Source organism: Protopterus annectens, chromosome 2.part1, assembly GCF_019279795.1.
Source record: "Protopterus annectens isolate FY-2018-M chromosome 2.part1, PAN1.0, whole genome shotgun sequence".
NCBI lineage: Eukaryota > Metazoa > Chordata > Ceratodontiformes > Protopteridae > Protopterus > Protopterus annectens.
The window spans coordinates 730,075,171-730,093,238 of NC_056729.1; positions in this window are offsets into that span (position 1 = coordinate 730,075,171).

An 18,068-nucleotide genomic window follows, 5' to 3' on the forward strand; every position below is an offset into this window, starting at 1 on the left:
ATCTCAGAACTGAGCCCTGTTCCAGCAGTCTTCATTCAGACAAGTTCTAACTGCATACTCCTGCCACTAGTGTTCAGGGGAACCCTCTACAAAAAAGATGGTCTGGATTAGTGCTCAAGTTATGCAAACAAAGCTAGATTCAGCAGGTCTGAATCTAGTCTATGCTACAGCAAAAAGTTGCACCAATTTCAGAGAGGAACAGTTCAAATAAGCAGGCACAATGTGCCTTTAACCAGCAATTCCCAGATCAGAAGGGCAGAATCTACTGTCTTCTGCCACATGAGTGCAGACCACAAACCTTCTTACTGTAAAACAACTAGCCTGAAGCCCAAGTGCTTAAACCAAAAAGCTTAGAATAGCAGTTACAATTTAATCTGGTTACTAACAAGCAGTAATTAATAAATGCAGCAGAATAAGTACAATTGAATACTTTTAAGAACAGGCAGAAAAAGAAAAAGAAAGTAATAAAGTAGGAAGAAATACAAATACAGTAAAATTAATTTTTGTTTAGGTTAAGTGGAAAGGGATGAAACATGATAATTTAAGTTTATGGAATAGGGAGAGGCTTACCAAATGAGCTCTCTCTACTCAGTAGAATAAGCTAATGGGATGGGACTAGGAGGGGTAACCAAAATGAGATTTATAGTCGGGGTGGGCAACTCAAAAGCCACCAAATTTAAGAACACAACAAGGACTGGGCAAGTGGGTAGGGGAACTCTTAAAACTCCAACAGAGCAGAAATCTTAAAACAAAGCAAATGAAATACTGGAATAAGATATAAAATAGAAGTAATCAAACTTTAAATAAAGGGCATTGAATCAATATTAAACTCAGAAATGCCTGATACTCAGTGCAATGCAGACCACACAAACATCAGACAGATATACTATAGTCCCATCTATATGTAAATGATTTGACACTTCCCTAGTTCCTTACTATTAGCAAGGCAAATGCAGATGAGTGGATGTTGTCAAATACAAAGACACAGACAACATGCAAAGGTTTTTCTCTGAGACAGCTCTGAATGTAATAATCAACATTAATACTGGGTTAGCTCAGATTACATCAGTGTTTGTCACCTGCCTTCACTTCCCAAGCTAACAGCAACTAACATATATTTTAACATATCTGTATCAGAAGTACATATCTGTTTGATGTTTGTGTAGAACTGGAAGTCATAACACAATTAAACACTGTAACATTTTCAAACTAGTAATTATATATGTTTCAAGACAATGCAAAACCCCCTAGCTCTAGACATTTATATCTGATTGCTACACTGAAACTGAGATGACACATTCTTAAAACAAGTTCAGCTTATTTACTTGATGTTTTGCAACTTGTGTCTGTATATTCAAGGCATCCAGCTTCTACTATTAATGCATACATTTGCACAGGTAATACTTTATATACATCTCTATTCTTTGCCAGTACAGTACACTGTGGTTATACTCTGAAGCTCAATCATACCTCTCAACCTCTTAGAGCAAGACATCTGGACAAAGGATCAAATAAAGGTGGGAACAAAGGCTAGGAAATAATGACAATTTATAGATATTGCTGTGGCATACTAAGACAGTTGATAGAATACCGGGTTTTGCATTTGCATGAATTTCCTGAAGGATATGACATCTGACATTCAAATGTGTGCTATTATTTTATGACCTTAGTCTTTAATGATTTGCCAGGGAATTGCCAGAAAAAAAAAACAGAAATGTAGAAGTGTATGATTAAATATATGAGGCAAACGTGGTCAGTCTGCAAAACTCTGGAGAGTTGAGAGGTATGAACTCAGTACATAACATACAATTCAACACACACTTATGCACCAGTTGTTTTAATATCCACATAACATATATAGGTCTCTTTTGTAAGACAAACATATGTATCATAATAATATTCACAAATTACATGATTATTTACAACATCCCAGTTAGCTGGGCTGGCAGTGTCACAGTCAGTATTGTACAACAGACAATCCCGTAGTAGTCATATGTATCCTGACCCTTGCTGTGGTGACTGAGGGGCCAGAGCTGTGATCTATATTACTGCACACATAGCCATTAGGGATGGCCGTAGGTGCTGGACAGCAGACTATCAGCAACATGTCAGTCGAGGAAGTGTTGTTGAGACCTACTGTAGTCCTATTTCCCATCACTGTATCCTCATCTGCATTCCATTACATGCTTAATTGTAAAATATAGCTGGTATGGTTCTGTACCCCTTTGTCAGATGAAATCCACATGTAGTGTTTTAAAGAATCGCAGTCTGTATTCATGAAGAACATGTCAGACTTGTTTAGCATAGGCAGCAGCTTGCCTTTTGTAGATAATGCTCATGAGCAGGTGATGGCCTGTGCACCAATCTGTGTCTCCCACTTGCTAATTACATCCAGACCAGCTGTTTTGCCTTTCCATTAGCCAATGCCATGGCAACACACTGCTATAATTAAGGACTTCATGTGGGCCTTGCCCCTTTTCCTGGCCTGTGAGCAGGGATATTATTGAGGTGTGGGAGCTACAGCATCACAGAGGGTAGGTTAAAATACTGTCCACTGTTTGGATTGATGCGTTATGTCCACAGTTTTGCATTCTATGTCTGCATACCTCTCAACCTCTTAGCACTAGAAATCTGGACAAAGCACAACAAGATGGGGGAACAAAGTGCCATAAATAGGAAGAGATTTTGAATATTGCTCTTATAAACTTAGAAATTTGCTAGAGTACCGGGTTTGTTTTGACTTACATTTTCTGAGGGATTTGAAGTCTGAAACTGAAATGTATATAATCATTTAGTGAATTCATGTCTCATATCATCCCAGTGATTCGACAGAAAACCACAAATGTTATGTGGAATAGGCCAAAAATATAAGGCAAAAACCTGTACATTCTGTGGAAATCTGTACAGTTGAGAGGTATGTATGTATGTCCATAGTTAACAGACTTACAGATTCTGTAGTAGTGTACTGTGTAAATGTGTGTTGGGGTGAGTAAGGAGTCAGGCAGATGTGAGTGTCGTAGATCCTTTTCTGACTGTGCATGTTGCTACAATTGCTGCTGGTCTGTCAGCTGTGTATGTTTGTAGGGGCAGACTGAGACATGTCCCTTAAAACCTCAACATCCCTCCCAACCCTTTATGTTTGGCTATTGCATGGATGCCCTGCTCTAGTTGTTTGGGAGCAATGTTAAGTCTATACTGGGTACTTGGGCATACTGCTGCATATGTAGCAGGCCACAGCTGCTGCATTCTGGCCAAGAATCAGACTAGAGATTGTGAAGACCTTGGAGGGGAGCAAGCAGTTACTGTCAGTGATGGCTTGGTGTCAGCTGTTGTGTCACAGCATGCCGTGTTTGAGGGAACCCACAACAATCCAGTTGAGGCATGTGCCTGTGGTGCATTTGTTATGTAATAGTGTCATTCAGAGTGTGTTAGGCAACATTTAGTACACATTTCATAATTGTTTAATGAGTCCCACCCTGCAGGTCCTTAAAGTGCTACTATGGGTGGCAGTGATTGCGGTAGGAGCAACCACTTTTGCTGGACAATGCAGGGCTCCCTTATTCCTATGTTGTATTGACATGCATTGTAGTTGTAATGCCATACACTGGACTGTGGGCCAGGACCATGGGTTTCTGGATGTGATAGATGCTAGAACTATAATACATGGAGCTACCAAGTCATTCTTATGGCAGTGTATTTGTAAGACATATGTGCATGCATAAAGTGTGTAATGCAGGATTAGCATGGACGTGTGTTCTAATGGGTATGATGTATGACACTGAGCTGTCTGTCATGCCTTTGTAACCCCAATCTGCACTACCTTGCCAGTGTGTGTGCAGACAGAGTAGGTTTTATGAGGACACTGCCATGAATAGGGGGCATGACTGTGGGTATTCAGCAACAGTCTGTGCAGTTGTCGGCTCTACCAGATATTGTAGGCCTCCCATACATCCAGCTGCATTTATTTCTCTGTGTACCAGTTGTGTGTCTGTCAGAGGCCCAAGTACACTGTGATTTGTGCTAGTATATGTAGGAGTACTGTGTAAAAACAGTTGTTGTACTCCACAGTCAGTTGGCTTACTGGTATGCTTCTCTGACTTTAGTTTAAATGGGTTTGAGTTCAAAATTTGTCAGTGATATCTTTTTTCCCTAAAGTTACATCCCAGTAGTGCATGATATATTTACAAATGCATCAACAGTTCCCCAGAGCTGATTTGGTGTAGTGTTGTGCTGCTGTGACTCTGGTTCAGAAGGTCCTGTGTTCAAAACATGACAACTTGATCTTTTTTCCCTAATTTTACATGATTGTAATGCATGATGTGTTCACAAAAACATTACTAAATCTTTTAGCTGATTTGGCTTAATGGTGTATTGTTCTGACTCTAGTGCACAGTGCCCTGGGTTCAAGACCTTGCAGGGATGACTGTTTTTCCCTAATGTTAAATGACTGTAATATATGATATGTTCACAAAATCATTAAAAAATTTCACAGCAGATTTGGTGTTCTGGTATGTTGCTGTGACTTTAGTGCACAGTGTCCTGGATTCAAGACCTGGCAGAGATTACTTTTTCTTCCCAAATGTTAAGTAAATGTAATGCATGATGTATTTACAAAAGCATTGATAATTCTCATAGCTGATTTGGTGTAGTGGTACATTGCTGTAACTATAGTGAACAGGATGCTGGGTTTGAGACCTGACAGGGCTGGTTATTTTGTTGCTGGGCACAATAGAGGTTGAATGAAATAGAGTGATTAAAACAGTTTAAAGCAGGTCTGAAGAAGTTTTGCGCGATGGTAGGCAATGACTAGAGATGCTTAGTTTACATCAGCTTTGCTTAACAGCACATACTCCTGCTTAAACCCATGCTAATTCCAAAAAAAAAGAAAAGAAAAAAGGGGTGATAGGAAAGTGGTGAAATGGGGGCAAGCAGGGGGAGAAACATTATGAAAGGCAGCAAGGGATGTGCAGGATGGGTGTAGGAAAGGACCATATCTCTCCATTGCTTAGGCAGCAGCCGCTGTGAATGATGTGGATAATTTGGAATTTATAACCTCACACCCCACAGGGAGGGGTGTGGGTGGCATACATTTGTTGAGTAATTCAAGGGTAAATTGATTAATGTCAGTGTACGTGGGGGCGAAATGGACAGCTATGTATGGGACGAGATTTTTTTTTTGTGGGGACAGATCCCCCCTTTATTTTTTTAAGGTGAGAATGGGATGTTGAGGAAGGGTAGTAGGTACGTTTGAGGAGGTAAGTTGGGTAGTAGAGGTTGATTTTGTAGACAGACAAAACAAACAAGACAGCAGACAGGGGCGGTGTATGACATGACTAGGGTAAACACCTTGGATGAGAAGAGTAGTTGGGAATTGGAGGGCCATGTGCACCCAGATAGAAACAGAGGGACTGAGGTCCCCACCCATGGGCACTCACCACTGCCCCTTCACAGCCCCGAAGATGGCTCTGCTGGAGGCTGGATGACAGGGCCAGCCTGCATATCAAGGTGCACCAGTCTGCCCTCGATCTGGCACAGGCATACATCCAAGTCCCCCTGGATGACCCTGCATACCATACCACAGAACTGGTGGCGGGTGACAAGGCCATCTCTGTGCCCATGCACGGGAGGGACAGGCCCCATCCCCTGATGTGGTTCTACCCAAGGGTGGTGCAGGACCAGCGGAGGAGGCATTTTGAGGTTGGGACACAGTACCAAGGCCGGATGGAGCAGGACAGGCGGATCGGCTAGGATCTGCCTACCCAAACATGCTACGGTGTTAAGGTTTACAAGGTGTATTGGTTAGTCATGAACAAAACATTTCAACATCAGTTATAACAGCATGCATGGGTGTTCCAATTAACCTAGAGCAATAGAATTGGGAAAAATGCATGGCAAACAGAACACATGCACAAATGGAATATTAGTCATTACTGTAACAGCATGCCAGAAACATTTATGGCAACAGGCCACCAATAATGGAATTTCAACAAGGTATGTTAGTACTGAACCATTTAAATATATGAACAATAACAGAACAAATGTCCCATCATTAGGTTTTGAGAGCAATATACCTGTAGTATGTGAATAATAATTATTGAAGTATATAAGGGGTGAGGGGAGAGAAAAACAGTCCATTGCCAACTGTATAGGCTTATATTTTTCACAACAGTACTGCTCAATACTTTGCAGGTGTGCCCTCACTTTACATCTACCTGAGGCTTATATCTACTGTAGCATATACAGGCCTGTTATTCTGTTGACCTCGAATGCTATGAGACAAGCTGTGACAACTATAGGTAAATGAGTAGAGGGGACTCGTAAATGTCAAGTTTACATATATGACTAACAATGCGTGCCCTGCAATGATGTTATGCAAGTGTGCTAATGACATACTTCTACTGGATTTATATCTGTGTGCAAGGTTATTGGCAATGGTGGTCAGTAGCCATGACAGCGTGACACTTGAGAGACATGTATATGGAGGCATGCATAGTGTATATAGCTATCCTGCTGTCATTTGTAGGCATGGGGCTGGGCACTGCAACATTTGTACACAGTTTATTAGTATACCCTTCATACTGCTAAGACAACCATTTCTTTACCTGTGAGCCATATGGAGAAAATATCTGTTAACAGTACCTGACAGTTTCTACAAATACTCAGGATTGCTTGTGTGTCACTATGAATACATCTTCGTACCAGTCCCTGGATCCAAACTGTGGTGTGTGTGTGTGTGTGTGTGTGTGTGTGTGTGTGTGTGTGTGTGTGTGTGTGTGTGTGTGTGTGTGTGTGTGTGTGTGTGTGTGTGCAAAAATTAACAAAGAGATATATGTATTTTTATCACACTGAGCAACTAGGGCACTGCTGTCTGGTGTTTTACTGATTTTTACCTACAACTCACTTGGACACACACATTCTGACCTTGTAATATAAGTAGAGTGTCACAGTGTCATGTGTGATAGATAGTGAACTGTGTATTAATACTTTGCATGCAGGTGTAAACATTAGGTTTTGAGAGAAATATACCTGTAGTATGTGAATAATAATTATTGAAGCAGATAAGGGGTGGGGGGAGAGAAAAACAGTCCATTACCAGCTGTATAGGCTTATATTTTTCACAGCAGTACTGCTCAATACTTTACAGGTGTGCCCTCACTTTATATTTACCTGAGGCCTGTAGCTACTGTAGCACATTCATACCTGTTAATCTGTCAACCTGTAATGATATGGGATAAGCTGTGACAACTGCAGGTACATAAGTAGAGGGGACTCGTACATGTCAAGGTTACATATATGACTAACAAGGTGTACTCTGCACTGATGTTGTGAGAGTATGCTAATGGAATACTTGTATTGCATTTATATCTGTGTGCAAGGTTATTGGCAATGATGAACAGTAGCTGTGACAGCATAACATTTGAAACACATGTATCAGAAGTAGTGCATAGTGTATATAGCTATCCTGCTGTCATTTTTAAGCATAGGTCTGGGCACTGGAACATTTGTACACAGTTTATTAGTATACCCTTTATAGAGCTAATACAAACATTTCTTTACCTGTGAGCCATGTGGAGAAAATATATGTTAACAGTACCTGTTTTATATATATATATATATATATATATATATATATATATATATATATATTGAGTGTGGATGGTTTGATAGGTACACATATACAAAAAATACAAAAAATATATGGATAGGTATTAACAATTGTATTTTCTAGCATTTAGCTTTATTTGGAATGTATGCTAGGTTCATTATTCTCCATAGCTGTTGTCGAACTTTTTAAGTTAAATGTGTATGTCTCTTTTTAATATTAAGGCAAATAGTTTAGAAAATTTAAGATTTCGATGTTTAATTGGTTATCACTTTAACATTTTAAACAGTATCCAGTGTGTTTAAAGTTGCTGTATATATAAAGACTGATTTGGGTTCCTTAGAACTTGTTAAAGTTGATTGATTAATTAATTCTTTGATCAAATTAACACATCACATGATTTTTAAAGTTTTTAAAGGACGTTAGTTCTGTTTTAAGTGTTTTGTTTCTGAGGAAGGAAAGATATTATTCTTTCCAAAAGTGCTTAAATAAATAGGTCATTTACAGCAGTTTTTGGCTCCGTGCTTCGACTCCTTGTGTTTTAAACAGAACATATATCACTTTTCTTTGTATCTTGTTTTACAGCCCCACATCTACAGTTTGGCATGACAGCTGTCTAGCAGATAAACCACAGTGACTTAATGTTCTTAAGCCATGTTTGCTGTGTAGCACATGCACACTTGTATTTCTTCAACAACAGAACAGATTAAACACAACAGTTTGTGGTAATTACTTTATTTAGGGTGACAAGACACAGTGGTTTATTATATTCTAACTTCTAAATTCAGTTGTACTGCATATCATGTAGATGATGAATGTATGTCAGTTACTACTTTCACTGTAGCAAGCACAGTATACCTTATTAACAGATTCCTTCCTACATAGTATTACTACAGTATTGGCTTCCTTTCATTGATAGTAGCTTGTTTGCTGCTTTCATTTGTATTGCACAGTACCTGGCATTAGTTGCTTATATCAATGTTGGTCTGACAACACATTTCTTCAGTGCACTCAGAACACACTATACTTAATGTCAATGAACAATTACACTTTCTGATTTACTGGACTGTATGTATGTGTATATATATATATATATATATATATATATATATATATATATATATGTACTGAAAGTTATATCTGTACTCACCACACTGTCGGTGCAGCCTCCCCAGTCGTCCTGCATGGGCCTCCATGTTACAAGCCCTTTCCTCTGCAGCTGTGGGGGGAACACATACCTGTCTATCAGATACTCATACGATAATTTGATGAATCACCAGTACATATACTTACAAACTTCTGGGGCATTCTGGACCCGAGCATCTTAAATCAATTGGGCTAAAAACTTCCCCTTCCTCTGTCTCAGGTCATCATAATGATGATGGACCTATGCACCAGTTCAAGGGATGCCAGCAGTGCTGGTGAACTCACATGCCAGATGCTCCCAGGCCTCAGACTTGTATTCTGAACCCTGGTACTGGCCCTGTAGCAGTCTGCCATCATTGGTCTTTACAAGGAGCCCAGCCATGACCCTGGACTAAAGGATGCCCCAATGCTGCAACTGAAAGCGTGTTCCTTCACCAGCACCTGCCATGGCTCCTACAGGGATCAGACTCTAAAAGGCTCTGCCTATATTCCTGACTGTGCACTTTAAATATGTCCATATTGTCACCCTTTGCCACCATTAAACCATTTTAAAAAATGCTTAGCCAAGCTCAACTGTGTGCAAGCCCACTAAGCTGAGTTGAGTAGTGCTTAAAGTGGCAAATGCTTGGCAGTACTTATCAGTGCACAAATCTGCTTAGCTGAGCTGAATATTGCTTAAAATGGACCTTCTTAGCAATGCTGAAACCAGCTAAGCAGAGCTGAGCACTGCTAAGTATTGCTCAGACAGATCCTTTCTAAGCATTGCTTAGTTTGGCTTAGCAGTGCTTAACAAAACTGAGCTCAGGGCAAACAAACATTTTCATTTAAAAAAAAAGTCAGAATTATATATTAATTACTCATTACTGATACATTATCATTAAGTGTATATCTATTTTACTTTACATGACTTCCCCCATGTGCTCTCATTTCATTATCTTGTGATGTGTCTGTATTTTATGGGACACTTGTGTTTAAAAGAGGGGGGTTCACCTCATATCTCCACTGACACTGGGATTTTGGACCAGCTACACTACCCTGGTTAACAAATATTAATTACAACATCATTAAATAAAATAAAACATAATATAAAATGGCTTTCCCATGTAAAAGGTGAATGGCCTGTCTTGTATTCAAACCATGCAACTACTGCATGCAAAGCCATGAGTCTAACCTCTTAGCTGTGAGAATTTCTGCTATACATTTCTATATAGCTTCTTCACCAGTTTAAGCACTGAGCAGCAAAGCGCAGCTCCATACAAACCCGCTCAGCTATGGTTAAACTTTAAAAAAAAATAAAGAAAAAAAAAAAGAAACCTTCATATTATTAAATAAGTGTCCAAGGACGCTTTTCTTGTTTTAGTGCCATAAAGCACTTTTACAATGCAGGGTGTGTGTTACAGATACTGTGACCCTCCTGTTACATGACGTTATTTCACATTCCTCATGTAATCCTCTCAATTGTACAGATTTTCGCATAATGTCTAGACTTGTGACTCACATTATTGGTCCATTTGTCATAGAATTGTGTTTCTCAGGCAAATCAGTGTCAAATCATTGAAGACTGAATTAGAAAACAATGACATTGAGTTTCACACTTCATACTCTTCAGAAAATCCATGCTAATGCATGACCTGTCATTCTATCAACTTTCATTGAGTTTCACATGTCATACTCTTCAGAAAATCCATGCTAATGCAAGACCTGTCATTCTATAAACTTTCTAAGTTTGTAAGGGCAGTATTTAAAAACTGTCCACAGTTTTGGGCTTTTATCCCACTTTTTTTAAATTTGCTTTGTATAGATTTCTTGCTTGGAGAGTTTGAGAGGTATGAAGTGTCCGAGGATGCTTTCTTTATTGTACAGTGCCATACAGCACTTTCACAATGCAAGGGGTGTGTTACAGTACCTGTCACACATCTCCTGCATTACATTCACTTCCCAGTCACACTTTCTGTGGCTGCAGAGACTGTTTTCTATTGTAAAAGTGCCATACAGCACTTTGACAGTGCAAGAGGCATGTTACAAATCTGCGAGCACTACTGCAACCTGACTTCTGCACTGATTCAGTATGCATGTACACGGCTTCATCTCAGTAGCGTGCTTTCATTAGTATGCAAGGTGTGCTGCCGAGATGGAGTTGCAGACATGGACACCATTCACTCCATGTAGGAATAATGCTATTTCTACAGAGTTTATTAAATCCAGGGGTTACTTGAGATTCCCATTGCATTGCATTTTAATTTGTATCATAATAGTGACCCGAGTGGTTTACAAAGTACTGTCTTAGAAAAGGCTCTTTTTAAATATGAAGGCAATGCAGGGATTAAACAAAAAAAATTATATAAAGAAATGTATATTTATTTTGAACTATGGCACTTTAATGCCTTTGGGCTTTAATGCAGAGTATAACTGGAGATTTTTTAATCTAATTTAATTGTTCAGTTGTTTAATTAAGTGCATTAACTTGTATTATTATATATTGTGCTGCTTGATTTGCACTTCTTTACTCTTGGAAGGCTTTTTAGCTTATGCACTACAGTCTGTGATTTGCTTCATTAAACTGGTTCTTGAATTTACTGACTTTTTGTTGTTTTTAATTTGCTACTTTTTTTCCTGGCATGTGAGAAAGACATTATCGAGGTGTGGGAGCTACAGCATCACAGAGAGTAGGTGGAAATACTGTCCACTGTTTGGATTGATGTATGTCCACAGTTTTGCATTCTATGTCCATATAACTGTCAACCTCTTAGCACTAGAAATCTGGACAAAGCATGACAAAATGGTGGGATACAAAGTGCCATAAATAGAAAGAGATTTTAAGTATTGCTCTTATAAACTTAGACATTTGCTAGATTAACATGGTTTTGTTTTGACATACATTTTCTGAGGGATTTGAAGTCTGAAACTCAAATGTTTATCATCATTTAGTGACTTTCTTCCTCTTATCATCCCAGTGATTTGGCAGAAAACCACAAACATGTGGAATGGGCCAAAAATATGAGACAAAAAACTATATTCTGTGGAAATCTGTACATTTGAGAGGTATGTATGTCTGGCCATTGTTGGCAGACTTTCAGTTTCTGTAGCAGTGTACTGTGTAAATGTGTGTTTGGGTGAGTAAGGAGTCAGGCAGATGTGAGTATCATAGATCATTTTCTATCTGACTGTGCATGCTGCTACAATTGATGCTGGTCTGTCAGCTGTGTATGTTTTGTAGGGGAAGACTGAGACATGTCCTTTAAAACCTCAACATTCCACCCCAACCTTTTATGTTTGGCTGTTGCATGGATGCCCTGCTCTAGGTGTTTGGGAGCAATGTTAAGTCTGTAACAGGTACTTGGACATACTGCTGCATGTGTAGCAGTCCACAGCTGCTGCATCTTGGCCAAGAGTCAGACTAGGGATTGTGACGACATTGGAGGAGAGCAAGCTGTTACTGTCAATGAGGGTGTGGTGTCAGCTGTTGTGTCACAGCATGCCCTGATTGAGGGTACCCACAACAATCCAGGTAAGGCATGTGCCTGTGGTGCATTTGATATGTAATAGTGCCGTCCAGAAAGTGTTAGGCAACATTTAGTACACATATTCATAATTGTGAAATGTGTCCCATCCTGCAGGGCTTTAAAATTCAACTGTGGGTGGCAGTGACTGCGATAGGAGCAACCAGTTTTGCTGAACAATGCAGGGCTCCATTATTACTATACTGTATTGACATGCATGTTGCTGTCATACCACAAACCAGGCTGTGGGCCAAGACTGTGGGTTTCTAATGTGACAGATGCTAGAACTGTAACAGTTGGAGCTACCAAATCATTCTTATGGCAGGTGTATTTGTAAGACATATGTGCATGCATATACAGTGTAACACAGGATTAGCATGGACATGTGTGTTCTGATAGGTATGATGTGTGACACTAAGCTGTCTGTCATGCTTTTCTAACCCCAGTCTGCACTGCCTTGCTAGTATGTGTGCAGACAGAGTAGGTTTTATGAGGACCCTGCCATGAATAGAGGGCATGACTGGGTATTCAGCAACAGCCTGTCCAGTTATCAGCTCTACCAGATATTGTATGCCTCCCGTACATCCAGCTGCATTTATTTGTCTGTGTACTGGTTGTGTGTCTCTGTCAGAGGCCCAAGTACACTGTGATTTGTGCCATTATAAATAGGAGTAGTGTGTAAAAAGCAGTTGTTCATAGGTTCATAGGTTCATAGTAGGCTATCTGCCCTAGGGCATTTATAAGCCTAGCCAGAGTGTGTTTGACTTTCGCCACCCATTTTAAATTAATTTTGTTATGCCCTTTTTCAAGGTTAGTGTACTGTGACTCTGTCTAACAGTGACACGGAAGTGATACCCTGGGTAAACCTATGATCTCCCATCCACTCATCAAGATTCCTCTTGAAGAGAGTCATTGAGGGACTCTGCCTAACCTGGACTGGGATTTTATTCCAGAGTGAAGGGAGCCTCTGGGTTATGAATCTATCCCTCCAGCATGTCCTATGTATTTCAGTGCTGAGGTTCAAGTCTCTCGACCGTGTAGCTTGATGGGATTTGGATTTTCTGAGGTGCAGCATGTCCATTAATTCCGGGTTGGACATGGCTTTATAGGTCAGGCACAGATCATCTCTGAGCAGGCGGTATGCCACTGAGTAGAGCTGAAGTTTCTTTAACCGGGCAGCATATGGCATCTGTTTGAGCCCTTTGATCCTCTTTGGTGTTTTGGGGTCTTTCCAGTTGCTGCAGGTGTCTGGTAAGGTACATCCCAAAAGGGGAATTGTACTCAATTATGGGCCTGATGAGGGATGAGTAAAGAGGCACGATGACCTCCCCTGATCTAGATGTGAATCCCTTCATGATTAGGTGGGCTATATAAAATGTTTTTCTAACCACTTTGGCCATGTGGTTGTCAAATGAGAGATTGCTATCAACTTGGGTCCCCAGGTCCCTAATTACTTCTTCTGTACTTAATGGATTACCACCTATGTGGTAATTTGTGGGCACTTTGTTTTTGCCAAAGGAGATGACTATACACATTTTGGAGTTTAGCTTGAGGCCATGGCTCTGGCACCAGTTGTCTGTTTCTATGAGGCCCTTTTGGAGGATGCTTGTGTCAGCTGTAGAGTCAATTATGGCACCCTGTTTGCAGTCATCTGCGAACTTGGTCAGCCACAGTCCTTCCGTGTTGGCCTGTACCTCCGAGAAATATATACCGAACAAGAGAGGTCCCAGGACTGAGCCTTGTGGGATGTCACTTGTAACTGGTTTGGAGTCTGACATGGCTCCAGCAATTCTAACCATGTGGGTTCTGTCCTTGAGCCAGTTTGCAACCCATCTAGTGATATAAGGGTTTATGTTTAAGCTGGTGAGCTTATCTATAATGCCCGAGTGGGGTATTGTATCAAAGGCTTTTGCGAAGTCCAGGTAGGCTATGTGGACCACCTTCCCCTCATCAATGGCCTTGGTGACTGTTTCAAAGAAATCAACCAGGTTTAAGAGGCAGGATCTGCCCTTAAGAAAGCCAAACTGGGTAGGATCCAGTGTCTATAGGTCCCCAATATTTTTATTTATGAGGTCCATGATGATCCTTTCCATAGCTTTGCAGACCAAGCTAGTCAGGCTTATGGGGCGATAGTTTCCAGGATCCGTTGAGGCACCACCTTTGTGGAGAGGTACCACTGTTGCTGTATGCCAGTCTTTGGGTACATATCCTGTAGTAAGGCTGGGATTGAACAGTAGTTCTATGTTTGGGTTTAGCTCTTCTTGGAGTTCATGTCGGACACAGCCTGGGACACCGTCTGGTCCCATTGATGCTGTGTTTTTTGCTTTGGAGAGGGCAGCTCTTACCTGAGCATCTGGGATGTCAGGGGGGCAGCACTCTGCTGGGATAGATATTTGCCCTTTTGGTGGGGAGGCAGGGAGAAGTTTGCGCTGAACCTGTCAGCTAGGATGTTGGCAATGTCTGTGGGTTCAGTGTATTTTTTTGTCATTTTGGACTAATTCTGAGCATATCTGGGAATTCCCACCCAGGTTCCTAACATAACTAAAGAAAGCCTTGTGATTATCCTTAGTGTCCTGTGCAATTTTTCTCTCGAATCTGGCCTTAGACGATTTTATGAGTGCCGTAGTTTTTTGCTAATACTGATCAGAGATGCCTTCCCTTTTTGGGATTTTGCTCTATCATGTAGTAGCTTCCTCCTTCTATTGTGTAGTTTGTTTATGGCTGGGGTCCACCAGACAGGACGTCTGCCTTTGGAGGATTGGGTCCATGCATTCCTGAAGGTGTTCATAGAATGCGTTTATAAGGGATTCTGCGGTCTGGGCCGTATTTTCCACAGGCCCAGGGGCTTTGAAGGATTACACCTCAGTTTTGAGGAGTGTGAAATTTGCTTTAGAGAAGTTTTTCACTGTGGTTTACAGGGCAGGGGGTGAAGTCGGGATGTGAATATCCAGTGAGATAAGTTTATGGTCTGATCTTACCAGTGAGGGATACACTTCTGGTCTGGAGCATAGAGTCCCCATGTTGGTAATAATCAGGTCCAGTATGTTTTCCCCTCTTGTGGGAGTGGTAACAAGTTGTTCCATAGCATTTGAGTTTATAAATTCTAGGAACCTTTGGGCTAGGGTGTTGGAGCTAGAGTAATGCTCCCAGTCTATGTTTGGGTAGTTGAAGTTGCCCAATATAATGGTATTTGGAGAGACCTTCATATTTTCCAGTGTTCTCAGGAAGGCCAAGTGGGGCTCCTGGGTTTGGGAGGGTGGTCTGTAGCAGGCTATAAACTGGAAGGCAGTTTTACCCACTGTTAGTTGCACATGGATAGTCTCTGATGCTTCATGCTGTGCCACCAACCTGGAGGTGTGGGTATCTTTGACAAATATTGATACTCCCCCTCCTTTTGTGGTTTGTTCCAAGTTTTGGGGCCAAAAAGCATGGTATGAGGTATAACCTGGTAGTGCTGGGGTGCTCTCGGGAGCCTTGAACCAGGTTTCTGTTACTGCACAGATATCGATGTTCTCCATGCTAAGGAGAGTTTCGAGTGCATGCATCTTGAGGTTTAGACTTCTGTCGTTGAGTAGCATTCCTCTTAGTTTCTTATCCCTTGTGATACCTATGGAGATGGGTTTGTCTTTTGAGCCTTGCCTAAAAAAGGTAGTATTGGGGTAGCAAAAGTATTTGCCAATATCCAAAAGCCCAGGGGTGACAGGTGCAAGCCATCCCTAGCGAATCATCGTGGCTTGTTGAGCATGTCATCCCAGGCTGACAGGCATTGGATCCCCTTTGAATGACACAAATACTTAAGCCAATTGTTGAAATTGATCATCTTGTCTTCATATTGTGGCATCATTCCTGGTGAGGGTAAGATGCTACTCAAGGTCAGGGTCATACCGGCCTGGGCTACATGCTCAGAGAGCTCCTCTATGTCTCTTTTCATGTAGTCCAGGGAGGTACGTCTCAGGTCATTCACACCAGCATGGACAATGATGAGTCATATTTGTACTTGCCTTGGAGTGACCTGAGTGCTTGTGTTATGTGACGGATCCTAGTGCCCGACAGGCAGCTCACCATGACCTTCTCCTTGCTCAGCCTGGTGAGCGGGACATCAGTGTGCCTGACAATAGAGTCACATATTACAAGTGTATCAGGTGTGTTGTTTAGCCTTAAGGGCTGTGACTGTTCAGCACACTGGCTTTGTGAGCTAAGTGTTGCACGTGTTTTGTTTTGGGTAGCGTTTGCTTTGGTGTCTGCTTTGGAGGTCTCTGCTGCTTAGGCAGATTTTTATTTAGAGCCTCTGAGTATGTTTTTGTGTGTTTATGTGTTTGGTTTGCTGTCATGGTAGGTCTATGTGAGACTGGAATTGTAGCGAGTGTGGTTTCCTTTTCCTCCTGACTGGTTTCGCCAGTACTGAGTTGAGAGAGCTTAGCCTCCAGTATGGCCATATGGTTGCATCTCTCACATGTGTTGGAATTTGTTGGGAGGAGGAGAGGGTTGTCTGTGTACATGAGGCAGTTGTAACATTGCCTCAAGATTCCCAGATTCGCCAGCTGGACCGGAGAGGAGATTGACAGCTGACCTTTGGACATGCTAGAATAGTATTGGGAATTCCTTTATAATTGAAAAAAAGGGCCAATGGGGAACAAGGTACTCAAGGGGAGTTTGTGAGGGTGTAGTGCTTTTAATATTTTAGTGCTGACTTATACAATTGCTTTAGTGAGCAAGTGCCAGGTAACTTAAATGCAATGTGTTACAGGTAACTTAAATGCAAAAATGACAAACAGTAACTTTCTTTCAAGTGAAACAAGGAAATAAGTACAGTAAGCAATGCAGATATCACTAGGGATCCACAGAAGCACTGAAAAGCCACATTTTAGGTGGAATTAACATTTCAGGGAAATAACAAGCAAACAAACAACATGCATACAAATAAAGCTAGATTCAGCAGGCCTGGATCTAGTCTATGCTACAGCAAACAAGGTGTACCAATTTCAGTAAGAAACAGTTGAAATATGCAAGCACTATAAGCCTTTAACCAGAAATTCCCAGCTCAGAAGGGCAAAATCCAGCCTCTCCTCCCACAAGAGTGCAGACCATGAACCTTCTTAATATAAAATAACTGTCCTGAAGCCCAAGTGCTTAAACCAGAACTAATACACTTTTAGAATAACAGACACTTAGCCCTCAATCAGCAGTTCACAACTTAGAAGGATGTAAGCTACCTGTCCTTCCACCACAGTGCAGGCCACAAACCTTCCTAATGTAAAACAACTGGTCTGAAGCCCAAGTGCTTAATCCAAAAGACTTAGAATGATAGCTACACTTTAATCAAGTTACTACCAAGCAGTAATAAATACAATTGAATACTTTAAAGAATGGCTGGATTAGTGCTCAAGTTATACAAACAAAGCTAGATTCAGCAGGCCTGGATCTAGTCTATGCTACAGCAAACAAGGTGTACCAATTTCAGTAAGAAGCAGTTCAAATATGCAGGCACTATAAGCCTTTAACCAGAAATTCCCAGCTCAGAAGGGCAGAGTCCAGCCTCTCCTCACACAAGAGTACAGACTGTGAACCCTTTTAATGTAAAATAACTGGCCTGAAGCCCAAGTGCTTAAATCAGAATTAATACACTTTTAGAATAACACTACTCCACAGGTCAGTTGGCTTACTGCTATGTTTCTCTGACTGTAGGTCAAGTGGGTCTGATTTCAAAATTTGTCACTGATGTCTTTTTTCCCCTAAAGTTACATCCAGTACTGCATGATATATTTACAAATGCATGAGCAGTTCCCCAGAGTTGATTTGGTGTAGTGTTGTGCTGCTGT